This window comes from Tenrec ecaudatus (assembly GCF_050624435.1).
Source record: "Tenrec ecaudatus isolate mTenEca1 chromosome 2 unlocalized genomic scaffold, mTenEca1.hap1 SUPER_2_unloc_2, whole genome shotgun sequence".
Taxonomy (NCBI): Eukaryota; Metazoa; Chordata; class Mammalia; order Afrosoricida; family Tenrecidae; genus Tenrec; species Tenrec ecaudatus.
In genome coordinates this window covers 1990473-2006385 of record NW_027457578.1, presented here as the reverse complement: position 1 = coordinate 2006385, position 15913 = coordinate 1990473, and the positions used below count along the sequence as shown (strand labels likewise).

General features: G+C 41.5%; 1 pseudogene; it reads left to right on the top strand.

Moving 5' to 3' along the window:
* The first annotated feature begins 1698 nt into the window (after positions 1 to 1698).
* LOC142435854 (inositol oxygenase pseudogene) lies at positions 1699 to 15526 on the top strand (annotated as a pseudogene).
* Positions 15527 to 15913: the final 387 nt, after the last annotated feature.

Sequence of the window (15913 nt, the reverse complement as noted above, 5' to 3'; positions counted from 1 at the left end):
AAATGATTAGAATCCAGATATGAAAACCTGTCTGGGTACAGCCTGAAGCCACGCTCTCTCAGTTACATTATGAGGCAAATTTATCAGGTTTGTAATGGGGTGTGCTACATAACAATTATATAATTATTTTAATGTAATTTTCACTGGATTTTAGAAGAAACCAATCTAGTTCTAAAGCTAATCCTGTAAACGTGGAAGATAGAAGAATCAATCCATTTGAATTGTGGTGCCAGCCAAGAATTTGAAAGTACCATAAACTGCCAATAGAACACCCACTGTCTTGAAAGTAGGAAGACCCATATGCCTTTAGAGACAAGCAAAGCCAACATGGGCATGTCGTCAAAAGAGAATAGTCTCTGGAGAGCACAGCATATTTGGCAGAGTGAAGGGTCTGGAGAAAAGTGAAAAGCTCCCAACATGATGGAATGCACACACAACAAGATGGATGGACACAGTGGCTGCAACAATGGAATCAAGCAAAACAAGTGTGAGGCTGGCACAGGACTGGGCAGCATTACGTCTTGTTGTATCTGGGGTTACTATGCTTCAGAACACACTCAATGACACCTAGAAACAACACAAAGATGCATCAAGGGCCCAAGCACAAAACTGTAAAAGTGTGGACAGCTAGGAGATAGTTTATAGCCAAATTTCATGATTCCGGGAATTGGGTTTCATATAATGAATTGCATATTTAAGATGAAAATAACAAGCTGAATGATTACATCAATGGTTTTATAGCACTGATTAGTATAAACATTTATTTGAGCAGGATTGACATGATAACTGCAGCAAGGATCTCCAATATAGCAACTGTGAGGATGGCCATGGATTGTGCAGTATTTCCTCCATTTTGACATAGAATAACTATGAGTCAGTTCTGAGGGTAAGTATGAGCCAGGAACAATTCCATAGCCCTTAACAACAACAGCCTAAGACTTACAGTCAAAGTCAGACATTTTAGGATCCATAAATAGAATTTATGAATTTTGCATCTAAAAGCCTCACCACAGAAAAGCAAATCTCCCAGCACAATTCTTAATGGGTTAGACCTACCCAGATTCCAATGTGAAAATCCTATCGCAGTCTCTTATTTAGGCCTGTGTTATCTCCACCCGATTTCTAATTGATCCACTCTTATACCACGCCTAGTAATCAACTCAGAAACACCAGTAGCAGCAAACTAACTGCAATGCCCCTTTTTCCTAAAAGCTTGGAGAATTTTACTAAAAAATGAAACAAAACAAATATGAATGTCAACCTAAAAATCTTAAATGGAAGAATTAGGAAAAATTCTTTAAAACCTCCAAAATAAAAACATCACCGTGTGCCATTTTTCTCCTTGAATAAGTGTGAAATTCATGGTAAATTCTTTAAAGTTGGAGCTCCTAATAATTCAAACAGATAAAATGATTAGCAGCTAACTTAGAAGATAGTTGGTTTCTCCTCAGAGACACTTTAAGAGCGAGGCCTGGTGACTTACTTTTGAAAAAGCAATCTCTGAAAACACTATGAGGCACGGTTCTTCTCCGGAAAACACGGGCCACCATAAATTAAAAACAACCAATTATCAAATGTTATCTAAATACTCTTGAAACTTAGAATATGAAGACAACTGCCTCTCACAAGCAAAAGATGTCCTGTGAGATTGTCACTAGAACAACCAGGGGCAGCGAGATGAAGGGCCAGCTCTCCACCATGACTTTCAATGTCTCTCGATATATCTGGGCAACAGCTGCCAAGAACAATGGTGGGGAAATTTCTATTTCAGAGAGGCAATCGGTGAAACCTCACTTAGCAACAAACTCTGCATGGAAAACTCCAAAATACTGTGTGAGTCCCTGAGCTCATTCTGATCAATCTGCTCCAAAAGGTATCCTGGACTATGAATGATAAGTCATCTGCTCAAAGCTCAGGGAGAGCCCAGCCCTCCACAACCTTCGTCCCAGAACCCTTACTCACTGGACGGTTTGGAGTCAATGCTGACTCTTAGAGATCCTATAGGAAAGGGGAGAATTTCTCTTGTGGAGTTTCAAGATTATGCACTGTACTAGATTGGGAAGTCCAGTTTTTCTCCCATCCTGCCACCTGTGTCAGAAATAGTTAGGAAACCTTCTAGTCATACTACTCACCTTTTCAATTCACAGTTGTAGAGGCTGGCAAGGCTCAGATATCAGTCTGGACCCTTCTCTTGACTCAAGTAGGTCGAATGCACAATGAAATAAGAAGGGAAGGTCAGATGGTAGGCTCCTTCCTCATGGCTGTGCAGATTGATGAATCCAAGCTATATATGAAATATGTCAAGATGCTCTCTCACATCTGGAGATCCACACGTCTAGGAAGTCCCCAGAACTGGACAAAAGCTGCAGATAGAATGTACTTGAATTTATACGGGGAAAACCACACCCAACAGGATAACACCTCCCACTACTTGGCTGCTGACAGCAAATCTCTTCATGGAAGTGATGGCATTATATCGAACACTGTCACCTAAGCTCATTCGTAATTCCTAAACTTCTGAGAATCCTGGCCCAGCCAAGTCAGCATAAAACCGCAGCCATTAAACATTATCCACTGTGCCACCAACCCAAGTGATTTCAATAACAGAAAAGTGTGAAAGGGAAGGAGGAACGAGCAAAACCCTTCCAGAAATAGCTTCATCTAACTGGATCTCTTATACGCCATATGGTTTTGACATTTTGAAAAGTCAACTCTGGCTCTGGCCCTTAGCACAAATTCACTACCATGATGCCTATTGCTACTCAGAGCAGCTTTATAGAAAATAGGGGAAGTTCCCCTTTGACTTAACAAGCAGACTCAGACTCACTGCTTTCCATTCAGTTCTCAGGCCACACAACCTCATAGGAGGAATGACGCCTGTGGGATTCTGAGACTGTAATTCTTTACAGGCTCAGATAGCATTGTCTTTCACCCTTGGGACAGCAGACTGTTGGGAACTGTAGACCTCGGGGTACACAGCCCACCTGTTAACCACTCTGCCATGAGGGCTACTGTTGGTCTTATGATATTGTAAATCATTCCAGGAGTATATGACCCCATATCTGCCCTGGGTATTGGCTGGTAAATTCAAAGCACTGACCTTGGGATTAATAACGCAATACCTAATCAACTCTGCCTTGACTGTGTATTAAAAGCCCAATACCTAATGAAAAGAGCTCCATCTCTCTATAGTACAGTAACCATTACTGCATCCCAAACCAGATGTGTTTAGATTATTGATCTCTGGAGAAGATTCCAGCACATTTCCTTAGTTATTAAGTGTGTTTATGAAGGAAGCATCATTAACTGTTTTTTTTTTCATTCAAAATTAACTTTCTTATAGATTAGGTGGGTAGAATTTCATATCTTTTGTTACATATCCCATCAGTCATAGGATAAGGCTCTCTTATTCTGTTGTGTCTGGGCAAGGTCCTTGTCTGCTTGCAATGTCTGTGGGCTTAATCTGCCCTAGACAGCACCATAGATGTATGCTTCAGCATTACCTTGAATCTGGGAGGTTCACTGCATAGAGACTGCTAGTCCACAGAGCTCTGATCCAGGTCTCCTTTCTTGCTGTAATCAGATCAGAGAGGAAATGTTCTGGAGCCACACCTCAGGAAAATCCCCTTACATCTAGGTCAGAAAAGATTATGAAGGGATAAAGGATTTGCTATCATAGCCTGAATCCCTTTACCACGGAATATGATCATACATGATCCCATCCCAACTGATCCATTCTCTGAGGCCACATTATACCAGAAATGTAAAATAAACTAAAACCCAGTAATATGGTGTCCATTCTCCCTCACAGCCAACCTATGAACAGATTAGAACTGTTCCCTAGAACTAGTGCTGTCAATCATATGCTCCCAAACTTAGTGGCCCTTTTGCATGCCCCCTAGCAGGAAAATGGAAAAAAATTACCCACATCCTTGCTGACTATTGAAACGTTTTTACTATAGCCCATAATCCAGAATAAAGTATTACAAAAAATCTCACTGCCCCTTGTCGGAGCATACTAATGGTGACTATTTAGGACAGGGTAGAACTGCCCTTGAGTTTCTAATTTCTTATGGGAACCACATATTTCTCCCATAAAATACACGTGCACCATTCCATTTCCCCTCAAGGGGCAGTATCAGGTACTTCAGTAAACACTGCACTATGCCGTTATAGGAGCAGACTTCTTATCTTTCTCAATTAGAGACCTACTCAATTTGAAGCTGTCAACTCTGGATTAATAGACAAACTCTGCCCACTACTCGACCAGACTTCAAAATTGACACAATTACAAAACTTTCACACCACTGAGAATTATGATCCCAGCAAGTTGATACAGTTAATGTATCTCTGTAAATCAGTAAGATATTAAAACACACCGAGGACCCGGAAAAGGTACTGAGATGTGAAAGAGATAGAGGGTGAAAATGCATCCGAATCTGTTTGCCCTGTTTATATTGAATAGAGCAATAAATCCATATCTTCAAAATCCAATATAGAACACACTCAATTCACGCAAAAACAGACTTGCATATCTAATGTTACTTATGCTCATTATTCAAGAAATAAATACAACATATATAATGCTTTCACATGCAAAAAATGTCTATTCTTCCAATTTTGATGGGTAGAAAGATAAAGTTTTACATGACTGGCTGTAAGGGATGGCATTATCTGTTTGCTGTCCCTGAGGCAAGATCCTTGTCTCTATTTCACATTTAGAGTCTTAGTTTTCATCTTCCAGGTCCCTAAAGAAATGTGTCAAGTCCAAGATATTTCCAGAGAATCTGAGACATCTCAGAGAAACCATCTGGCCCAAATAATGAGAATGCCGTTTGAGGTTGAGCAGATTTCAGCTGAAATCCACCACCACTTCTGGGACATACCCAATTTTTCAGATATACACATCAGTGGGAGGTTAGGAAACAATAAATTTCAGCTACCTACAACACAGGAGCAGTGTGGTTTAGAACAAACTCTGGATGGCCTTGGGAAGAATGGGCATTAGAGAACACTCCATTGCACCCAAGAGGAACCTGTCCGTGGATCAAGAGGCTGCTGTGCAAACAGAACAAGGGAATACGGAATGGTTTAAAATCAGGAAAGTATGTTACAAGAATTTTTAAAAATAACTTTATTGGCAGTTCTTACAGCTTAAAGATAATCCATACATACATCCATCGTGTCAAGCCCATTTGTGCATATGTTGCCATCTTCATTTTCAAAATATTTTCTTTCTACTGGAACCCTTGGTATCAGCTTCTCATTTCTCCTTTCCCCACCCTCCTTCCCTCATGAAACCTTGATTATTTATAAATTATTACTTTTTGCATGACTTGCACCAACCGCTGTCTCCCTTCACCCACTTTTCTGTTGGTCCTCCTCCTGGGAGAGGTTTACATGTAGATCACTGTGATTGCTTTCCCCTTTCTACTCCCACCTTCCCCTTCCCCTCCTGGTATAGCTACCATCATTATGGGTCCTAAGGGGTTATCTGCCCTGGATCCCTGTGTTTCCAGCTCTTATCTGTATCGTGTACATGCTCTTGTCTAGCTGCATTTGTAAGCTAGAATTGGGGTCATGATAATGGGGAGGAGGAGAAGAAGCACTGAATAACTAGAGGAAAGTAGTATGTTTCATTGGTGCTATATTTCACCCTGACTGGCTCATCTCTTACTTGTGACCCTTCTGTGAGGGGGTGTCAAATTGTCTACAGATGGCCTTGGGTTTCACAGTGATATGGTTTTTTGTTCTGGGTCTTTGATGCCTGATAGTTGATCCCATTGATACAACATGATCACACAGGCTGGTGTGCTTCTTCCATGTGGTCTTTATTCCTTCTCAGCTAAATTGACGCTTTTTAAATTTTCAAGCCTTCCTGACCCTAGATGCTATATCTTTTGATATCTGGGCAGCATCAGCTTTCTTCATCACATTTTTTAATGTGCCCATTTTGCCTTCAGTGATTGAGTCAGGAAGGTGAGCACCAAAGAATGGCAAGTTATTAGAACAAACTATTTTTGCATTGAGGGAGTACTTGAATAGATCTATTTACTGATCATTATATATAAATACATACCTCTATTTAGACCTCTCTACGTGTCCTTTACCTCCTAGTTCTTTTCCCTATTTCCTTTTACTTTCCTCTTGTCCCACTATCATTTTCAACCTTCATTTGGTCTTCAGTAATTCCTCGTGGATACATTGCACTTGATCAAACGCCATCAGGCCTCCTGCGCCTTCCTCACCATCAAGTTTACATCACTTGTTGCTCTCCTATCCTGCTTTTGTTGGCTCCCCCCTTTCTTTCCCCTGCCTCCCCATCTCCTGTGTCCCTTCCGGAACCATCAGTCCTGTTATTTTCTCCTCAGGATTGTTTACCCCGCCTACCTTATCTATATAGACATGCAAGAACAATATTAAGCACAAAAAGAAAACAACAAAACAAACCAACAGCAAAAAAGAAAAGTCTATAAATAGTTCCCGGTTTGTTTGTTGACTATTATGAGTGTTTGCCAGTCGAGTCTCATGGGATGTTACACCCTGGCTCCAAAGTCCATTTTTGGGATTCCTCAGGGACTTCATTGCTTTACTCCCCTTGTTGCTCTGTCAAACACCCTTAGTGGTTCTGCCCGGTGTGGTGGGGTCAGATTGGAGACAATTCTCACACCGTGTCTTCGGTGTTATGCCCTGTAGCGCTATGGGTCACTGATGGAAATCGTGTCTCGTGCTGAGGCCAGCCCTATGGTCCTCTCTGTGCATTGGCTGCTCCCAGCAGGAATATCATCCTTGGGCTTGATGGACCAGGGGTGTGTTCTACTCTCTCTTTCACTCATAGTTTGCTCCCATGTGCTCTGTTCAGAAGTGCCCCTCTCCCAGAGCTGTAGCTTCAGTGTTGTCCTTTGTAGTCCATTTTCCTTCAGTGCTCTCCATCAGTCACCCTGGGAACCATCAGACTGATGATTCTTCAGGCAGGGAGGCTGGACATGTAGCTGGGATTGGGGCTTCCCCTGAAGACCTCTCTATTGGACTGCTGCATCATGCCAGTATGTTGAATTCATATCTTGGCACACCAGGTTGAGGTCTGGTCCCTCTCTCTCACTCCTGTGGAGATTTAAACAATACCCTCCCCTTGGATGTATTAGTGCCCTGTTCCCCTATTACCCATGCCTCCCCCCACTTTTCTTGCTTTTCCCCTCCTTTTTCATTGACTGTCATATGTATCCCTGGATTGGGTCTGGCCCCTGCCATACTAACCTGGACTTCACCCCAGGAATGTATTCATATAGTAACTTTCCCCCTATATCTCTTTTGCCTTTTAAGCTTACTTAAGTGGACTTATGGTTTACTTCTCCTTTTACCCTTTGCTTATTTCACTTCACATAATTTCCTCCAATTTTTCCCATGCGGCAATGTGCTTCATGCATTCATCACTGCTTTTCAGGCATGTGTAGTACTCCAGTGTATGCATGTACCACAGTTTTTGAATCCATTCATCTGTTGATGGAAATTTGGGTTGTTTCCAACTTCGTGCGATTGTGAACTACGCCATGATGAGCATTGGGGCACAGATATCTGACTGTGGTTCATTTATTGCCTCTTCTGAGGATATGCCAAATAGGGGAATTGCTAGGTCCTATGGTAGCTTGATTTCCATCTCTTTTACACTTCACCAAATCTAATTCCATAATGGCTGTACATACATACAAGTCCACCAGCAGTGGACCAATGTTCACATCTCACCACAGCCACTCCAACACTTGTTACTCTCTGATTTTGTGAATTGATAGAATTCTGGCTATCTTTGAGGGTGTTAGGTGGTATCTCACAGTTGTTCTAATTGGTATTTCTCTGATGGCTAATGATCAGGAACATTTTCTCATATTTACTGGGTATTCAGATTTCTGCCCTTGTGAAATTTCTGTTCAGGTCCTTTGCCCATCTCCTCAGTGGGTAATTAGGTGGTTTGTTTTTTTTAAGCAAGCAGAGTATTATAAATTTTAATAAGGCGTTTGTCTGATGTGTCATTACTAAAGATATTTTCCCAGTCTGTCAGCACTCTCATTACTCTCTTGCTGAATTCATTCGATGTACACAGGCATTTTATCTTCGGTATACCCCTCTTGCCAATTAGTGACTCAACTGTATTTGTGTCCTTACCTATATCCGATAGCCTAGATATTCCCTGCACCAAAGTTCTCAGGTTGGTCGCAATTCCCTCATTGATTGTCCTAATAGTTTGGGGTTTTACCACAAGGTCTGTGATCCACCTTGAGTTTAATCTTGTGCGCGGAGTGAGATAAGGGTCTTGCTTCATCTTTCTGCAGGTAGATATCCATTCTTTCCAGCACCACTTGTTGAAGAGGGCATCTGCTTCCCATTTGATATCTTTTGGTCCTTGTCAAAGATCAGTTGTCTGTATGCTGATGATTTTATTTCTCGGGTTATAGTTCTTTTCCAATGTGTGTTAGGGTCTCGTCCAGCGAGACCCTCACGCGGTGACCTGGAGAGGCAACGAACCTGGATGGCAAAAAGACACAGAGACGTGGGGCAAGACAAGTGCTGATCAAGCCCGTTTATTTTGCCAAAACTCTGGGTATATATTCACAACAGAGAAGGAAGTGGGAGGCACATATTCCAATGAAGGACACTGTGTAACAACCGCACACTGTACAACAACTAATCAGCCACATGTTCCCAATAAGGTACAAAGGGTGCGCAACAGTACTCAAAGACGTCCGTGGCGACGTCTGCATGCAAATCAAGGCTTACCGGGTGAACTTATCACGATGTTCCTAATATGGTATATCTGCAGTTCAATGGGTGCTCAGTACTTTGACTAATGGTAACAAGGTCAGTTATCGCAATTTCTCATGCTACTGAGCACGTAATTTGGAATGTGGGGGCGAAGTTGGGCAGGAAACAAAGCCTTGCTGTTAGAAAGCGGCCAAGTTTCTCCTACGTGTCTGAGGCCAGAGTCTTAATGGCTATCGGCTCCCAACAAATGTGATAGGATTTTATCCTCTCCCCATACTTATTAAATGTATATTCTGACAAAGTAATCTGAGATGCTGGAATTTTTTGAAGGAAAACGTGGCATCAGGTTTGGGAAAAAATCATATTAACAACCTTCCATATGCAAGTGACAAAACCTTGCTTGATTGAAGATTGGCTTGAAACATTTGCTGATAAAGGTCAAATACTGCAGCCTTCAGCATGGACTACAACTCATTATAAAGAAGACCAAACTCCTCATAAGTGGACTAATAAGTAATATAATGAGAAATCAATAATATATTGGTATTGTCAATAATTTCATCTGGCTGGCATGCACAATAAGTGCTCATGGAAGTGAGACATACTAGTGTTAGCCACTGATATGCCATCTTTTGACTGCTGGATGACCTGCTCCGTTCCCCTCTCATCTCGGAAAGTCCCGCTAGAGAATAATTTTGGAATGCACTCATGTTCTCCGGATCAGAACATTGTAATTAATAATATTTTTGCTTTTAATGTTGTAACCAGTAGATTCCTATTTTTATGTTATTAAACAGAATGTTATAATCAGTGCTATACTGTGTAATGCTCACTAGCTTTAAAGAATAATAACATTAATATTGCTTTCTGCTTCTGTCCATGCTTGCATAAGTCCTAGACAAATGATAAATGAGTTTTTGCCTTTATAGATGGACTGAAATGTCTACTCGGGACTCCAATCAAAGAATCGCTTTTAAATTCTAGCAGTCCAGTTATAACCGAATAAAGACTCTTTTAAATTATCGTAACATTATAGTGGCTGTCATTCATTTCAAACCACAACAGAAGCAAAAGTCAAGAAATCAAGTGAACCATTGGATTGGATGAATCTGCTGCATAAGACTTCTTGAAAGTGTTGAATAAAAGGATGTTACCTTGAGGATCATAAGGTACACCTGCCAGAGATTTGTTATTTTCTGTTTCTTGTTTACCCCCTCAAACTCTTTTATTAGGACATAATCCAGACACATCATTCAATAGTTGTCATATCATGTGACTATCACAATCAGCTTCAAGCATTTTCTTCCTTCTTTTATTTGATATCAACTCCCCACTAGCTCCCACATTCCATGTTGTGCCTTCCAGGACCCCTAATGTAGTTATAGTTTCTACAGAGTCACCCACCCTGGGTTCTATATAGCAAAACTACATAGAAAAATATATAAAAGAGTCAAGATGGCTGCTAACTATAACAACAACAAGGACAAACTGCAATTCAAAAAGCAAAAACAGAAAGTATAGAAAAACAAGATTAAGATCAAAGAGTACTGAAAGGGAGAGCAAATAATGTTTTTAATTATTCAAGTCAGAGTTTTTATTTCAATCTACTATTATCATCTCTGATTGATAGCCAGGTTATTCCTATACCTTAATTATGGTCAGACAGAAATCACAGAGACTTATTGCATGTATAAATCCTGCAAATGTGTTTTGGTCTTTGACTGTCATCCATAGCCTTCTCAAAATCAGTGTTTAAAAACTTGTTAGGGCGTGGTCAAGGGTAATGCAACCAAGAGGAATTACTGAAACCCAAATGAAGACTGAGCATGATAGTCGGACAAGAGGAAAGTCAAAGGAAATAGAGGAAAGAGCTAGGAGGCAAAGGGCATTTATAGAGGTCTAAATAAAGGCATGTAAATATTTATATATACATTTATATATGATAATGGGGAAATACATCTCTGTGCATATATGTATAGGTTTAGTATTAAGGTAGCAGATGGACATTGGGTCTCCACTCAAATACTCCCTCAATGCAAGAATATTTTGTTCTATTAAACTAACATTCAATGATCCTCACCCTCTCGACACAATCACTGAACACAAAGCAGGTGAATAAGTGAATGTGATGAAGAAAGCTGATGGTGCACAGCTATCAAAAGATACAGCGGCTGGGGTCTTAGCTCAGAAGCAACAAAGCCCACATAGAAGAAGCACACCAGTCTGCGTGATCATGAGGTGCCGAATGGATCAGTTATCAGGCATCAAAGAATAAAAAATCATATCATTCTGTGCTCACCTCCATGATATGATCACTGAAGACAAATGGGTACATAAGCATATGTGGTAAAGAAAACTGATGGTGCCTGGCGATCAAAAGATATAGTGTGTGGGGTCATAAAGCTTGAAGGTAAACAAGCAGTATCTAGCTCAGAAGCAACAAAGCCCACATAGAAGAAGCACACCAATCTGTGCGATCATGAGGTGTTGAAGGGATCAGTTATCAGGCATCATCAGAACAAAAAAATCATATCACTGTGAATGCCAGGGGGAGGGGAGGAGTGCAGACTGGAGACCCAAAGCCCATTTGTAGGCCACTGGACAACCCCTTACATTGTCTCAGGGAGGAGATGAACCAGACAGGATGTCGTGCAGCAACAATGGAGCATAGTTCCTAAATGATCCCCAGACCCCCAAACACTCTATCATGATCCCAATTCTACCTGACAAATCTGGCTAGAACAGAGGGTGTACACTGTTACAAATAGGAACTGGAAACACAGGGAATCCAGGGTAGATTATTCCCTTCAGGACCAGTGGTGTGAGTGGTGATACTGAGAGGGTGGAGGCAGGGTGGGTTGGGAAGGGGGAACCAATTATAAGGATCTACATATAACCTCCTCCTATGGGGACGGACAACAGAAACATGCGTGAAGAGAGACGTTGGATCGTGCAAAATATGACAAAATAGTGATTTCTAAATTATCAAGGGGTCATGAGGGAGTGGTGAGGGAGGGGATAAATGAGGGACTGATGCCAGGGGCTTAGGTGAATAGTTAATATTTTGAGAATACTGAGGGCAATGAATGTAAAAATGTGCTTTACACAATTGATGCACGTGTGGGTTTTGATAAGAGTTGTATGAGCCCCTAATAAAATGATTTTAAAAAGAGGCACAGACAATGGTTATTAGGAAAAAAATTGAGCTCTGATACCATTCTCTGCTGCAGAATTGGATGTTACTATTGACAATCCTTGGATCACATATGTTGATGTTATTCTTCCATGTGGGCTTAGTTGATGGTACACTTAGATCACTGCTTGTTTGAAAACAAGACTTAAGATTTGAGACACTATTGTTTCTGATAGATACCATCTAATTTCTTCACCACACTTTGCTGTAGCAACTACATCTTCTGTATTTCCTTCAAAAGGGAATTTTGTAAGAATTAACTGTTCTTAGAATGTAGCTTGGGTTAATTATGAGTTCCACATCCATCCCTTACTCTGTTTATTCTATTCACCTCTGGTTCACCTTAGAGACATCTTGTTATTTTATGGCAGATAACTTTATCAATCATCTCTTTGAAGCATAAGGTAATTTTGTTTATAGTGTCATTGATTCAGCCCAGGATAATATATTTAAAACACAATTAAGAAAAGGTAATTGAATAAATGTACAGCCTTAGTATTTTCAATTGCCTGTGAAAAGTGAATGTGAAAGTTGAACATTCTTCAATGCATACAAAGGAAGACTGAAGAAGAATCAACGTATTAGAATATAGTAAAGGCAAAAGAACATTAAAAGTACCATGGACTGCCAAAAGTTAAAACAAATGTGCCATTGAAGAAACATGGCTACAGTGCTCCTTAAAGGCAAAGATGGCGATATTTTGCTTATGTACTTTGCACATGTTATCAGGAGAGACCAGTCCCTAAAGAAAGACATCACATTGGGGAAATTAGGGCAAGTGAATGATAAAGAAATCTCCTCAATGAGATAGACTGATGCAGGAGCTGCAAAAAATGGGCTCAAACATGAGAACATTGTCAGAATGGCAAAGGACTGAGTCATGTCCCTTTTTGTTAGACACAGGTTTGCTATGAGCTAGAACTGACTCAGTGACACCTATGAAGAATCAACTACATTTGTGACAAATTATTGGTTTACCACATAAGCTCTTCCCTGTTGGACCATTATATAAGTGTCAGAGTATATTCATAATCTATAGCAGAAATTAAACACTCGTCTTTGTGTTCTTTAATGACTTACATCTACCACACGGGACTAAGAAGACCTCTCTAGGACTTCCAATGCTCTAACTTTTAAAGGGAGGTGAGTTTTATCTTTCTCTGCTAGAGAGACCACATATTCAAACCTATCAGTTGATTGGTGGGGCTTGATGAGGTCATCCACTCCTGGAAAGATGGCCAGTCCAAAGAGGGACTTAGAAGTCCTAAGTGGGACTTCTACTCTTTTTCATAAGTTTGAAGAGGCACAGAGGGTATAAGCTTGAACTATGGAAAATGAGCTACACAGATAAATATCCACAATGACTGAACCAGATTTCATATATGAGCATCTGGGTGATAAAGTCATTTCTTAACCAATTGCTTAATTCACTCTCACCCTCCAACACATTCCTCACAATTTTTTATATTCTTTGAATCACAGTAAGGTGTGATGACTGAAACTTTGTGTATCATGGCTGAGTCAGGATTCTAAGGCATTGGTTCATGATGATGGAATCCGCCTGGTTGATAAGAGTTCATAGAATGCCATCTCTTTCATGATGAGACCTACTGTGAGCAGCCAATGAGGAGGAAGATAGCTTCCTTGTGGGTGTGGTCTTATCATTTAAAAGGATTCTCTGAATGGTCTTTAGCTTTGTTCTGGACCTGGACACTTCATCTGACCTGAAGGTTTGGGGACTTGAGACAAAATCCTGTAATTGTGTTTCTGGAAGTTGTCGGTCTCAATTTGCTTGAGAAAGAAGTCTGCCATCTTACCTCCCATCTTGCATTCATCAGCCACTGGATATACTTGATCTAGGATAAGAGTCAGGACAGGAATCTGAGCCTTGTCATCCTCTGCAACTGTGAGCTGAAATATGCAGTAACATGAAAACTGTCTACATTAGTGGGTCTCACCCTGTGGATTGCCACCCCTTTGGGGGTAAAACGACACATTCACAGGGGTCGCCTGATTCATAACAGTAGTAAAATTATAGTTATAAAGTAGCAATGGAAATAATTGTATGGTTGGGGGAACTGTATTAAATGGTCATGGTATTAAGAAGATTGAGAACCACTGCTCTAAATGGTCCTGAGAAGCTAAGTTTGGAGGGGCCAAGAAGTTGAAGGCCTGGGTCCTTAAACTTGGCTCTCCTTGAGGCCATTGTGAATTGAGGTCACTCTATTTTGCATTATGAACATATGGATATAGTTGCTCTACTCAATATAAACAGAGTAACCAGATTAGGGTGTCCTGTTTACCCTCAATCTCTTTAACACCTCAATACCTATTCAGGGACTTGGTGTGTCTTACATCTTCTCTTTGTGTAATTCTACATTATGTGTATCAACTTGCTGGGGTCGAGGTTATCTGTAGTGTGGCAGGCATGTAAGGATGTCAGTGTTGGAGCTGTGCTCCAGTGTGGACTTATTCCTCCATTTATCATGAGCTGGAGGCTTCAAAACCACCAGCTTCTGCGATTCAGAGAGATAACAGTCGGCTCCCCTAGAGACATACAGCAGTGTTTCCCAAGGTACATGATACTGCCCACTGAAGCAAAATGGAAATGTCCATTCAGTGTAAAAGTGATACCAATGTTTTTTAGAGGGGAGAAAGATGGGGCTTACTACTCCCATTAAGTATTGCAGTCTTGGATGATTACATAATACTGGCTAGGTCTGTTGTGGGATACACTGTTTCTCTCTGGCTCCATACTCTTGAAGAGTTCCCGGAACCCACAATGGTTGGCCAGCTGAAGATGGAGCCCAGAATGGGCAAGGGGAAGGCCATCTTCTGAAACTACACTTGTGGCCAGCTCCTGGACCTCGTCTTTGCCAGCTATAGACTCATGCACACACACCAGGTGGTGGACTTCATCAGAGGGAAGCACGCCCACTTCGGAACCTGCTCCTCCAAGGAGATGACAGTCCTGGAGGTCATAGACCTGCTGGACCAGCTGGTGGATGAGTCGGATCCGGATGTGGACGTCCCTACCTCCTTCCATGCCTTCCAGACTGTGGAGGGCATACGGAGGGCACATCCCCACAAGGACTGGTTGTACCTGGTGGGGATGCTGCATAATCTGGGGAAGTTGCTGCCCCTGGCCAAGGAGCCCCAGTGGGCCGTAGTTAGAAACACCTATCCTGTGGGCTGCTGGCCCCAGGCCTCTTTGGTCTTCTGCGACTCAACTTTCCAAGACAATCCAGGCCTCAGGGATCCTCTATACAGCTCTGAGCTTGGGATGTACCAGCCTCACTGCAGCCTGGGGAATGTCCTCATGTACTGGGGCCATGATGAGTATATGTACCAAGTGATGAAGTTCAACAAATTTCCTCTAGTTCCACTCCTTCTATGCGTGGCACACCGGTGGTGACTACCAGCAGTTGTGTAGCCCTGAACATGCCGCCCCGGGTTCAGGAGTTCAACAAGTTTGAACTCTACATCAAATGCCCAGACCTGCCTGATGTGGACATACTGCACCCCTATTACCAGGGGCTCATTGGCAAGTACTTCCCCAGAGTCCTCAGTTGGTGACCATCCTGCATGCCCAAGACAACCTTGTGATCATGGAGACAGGCCTGGCCCACCCCACTTCCTTGATAGACCCCACCCACCTGACTGTGCTCAGGTTTGCATCAATAAAGACCTTAAAGTGTCAAAAAAAAGTACAATCTTGGAAACCCATAAGGGCAGTATACTCTGTCCTACATGGTTGCCATTCATCAGCATTGACAGTGACAATAAGCTATTTTTATACATCATTGGGGACTATAGGCTTTATTACAAAAGTTTTCAATTACCAGCAAGGGTGTAAGTTTTCTGTTTTTCTAAGAAGGGGCCTCAAACTAGGGACAAGAAGTGAAGAAACCAATGATATATAACCTTGAGTGACTTCGAGAGCAGTTAAAATTTATTCTACAG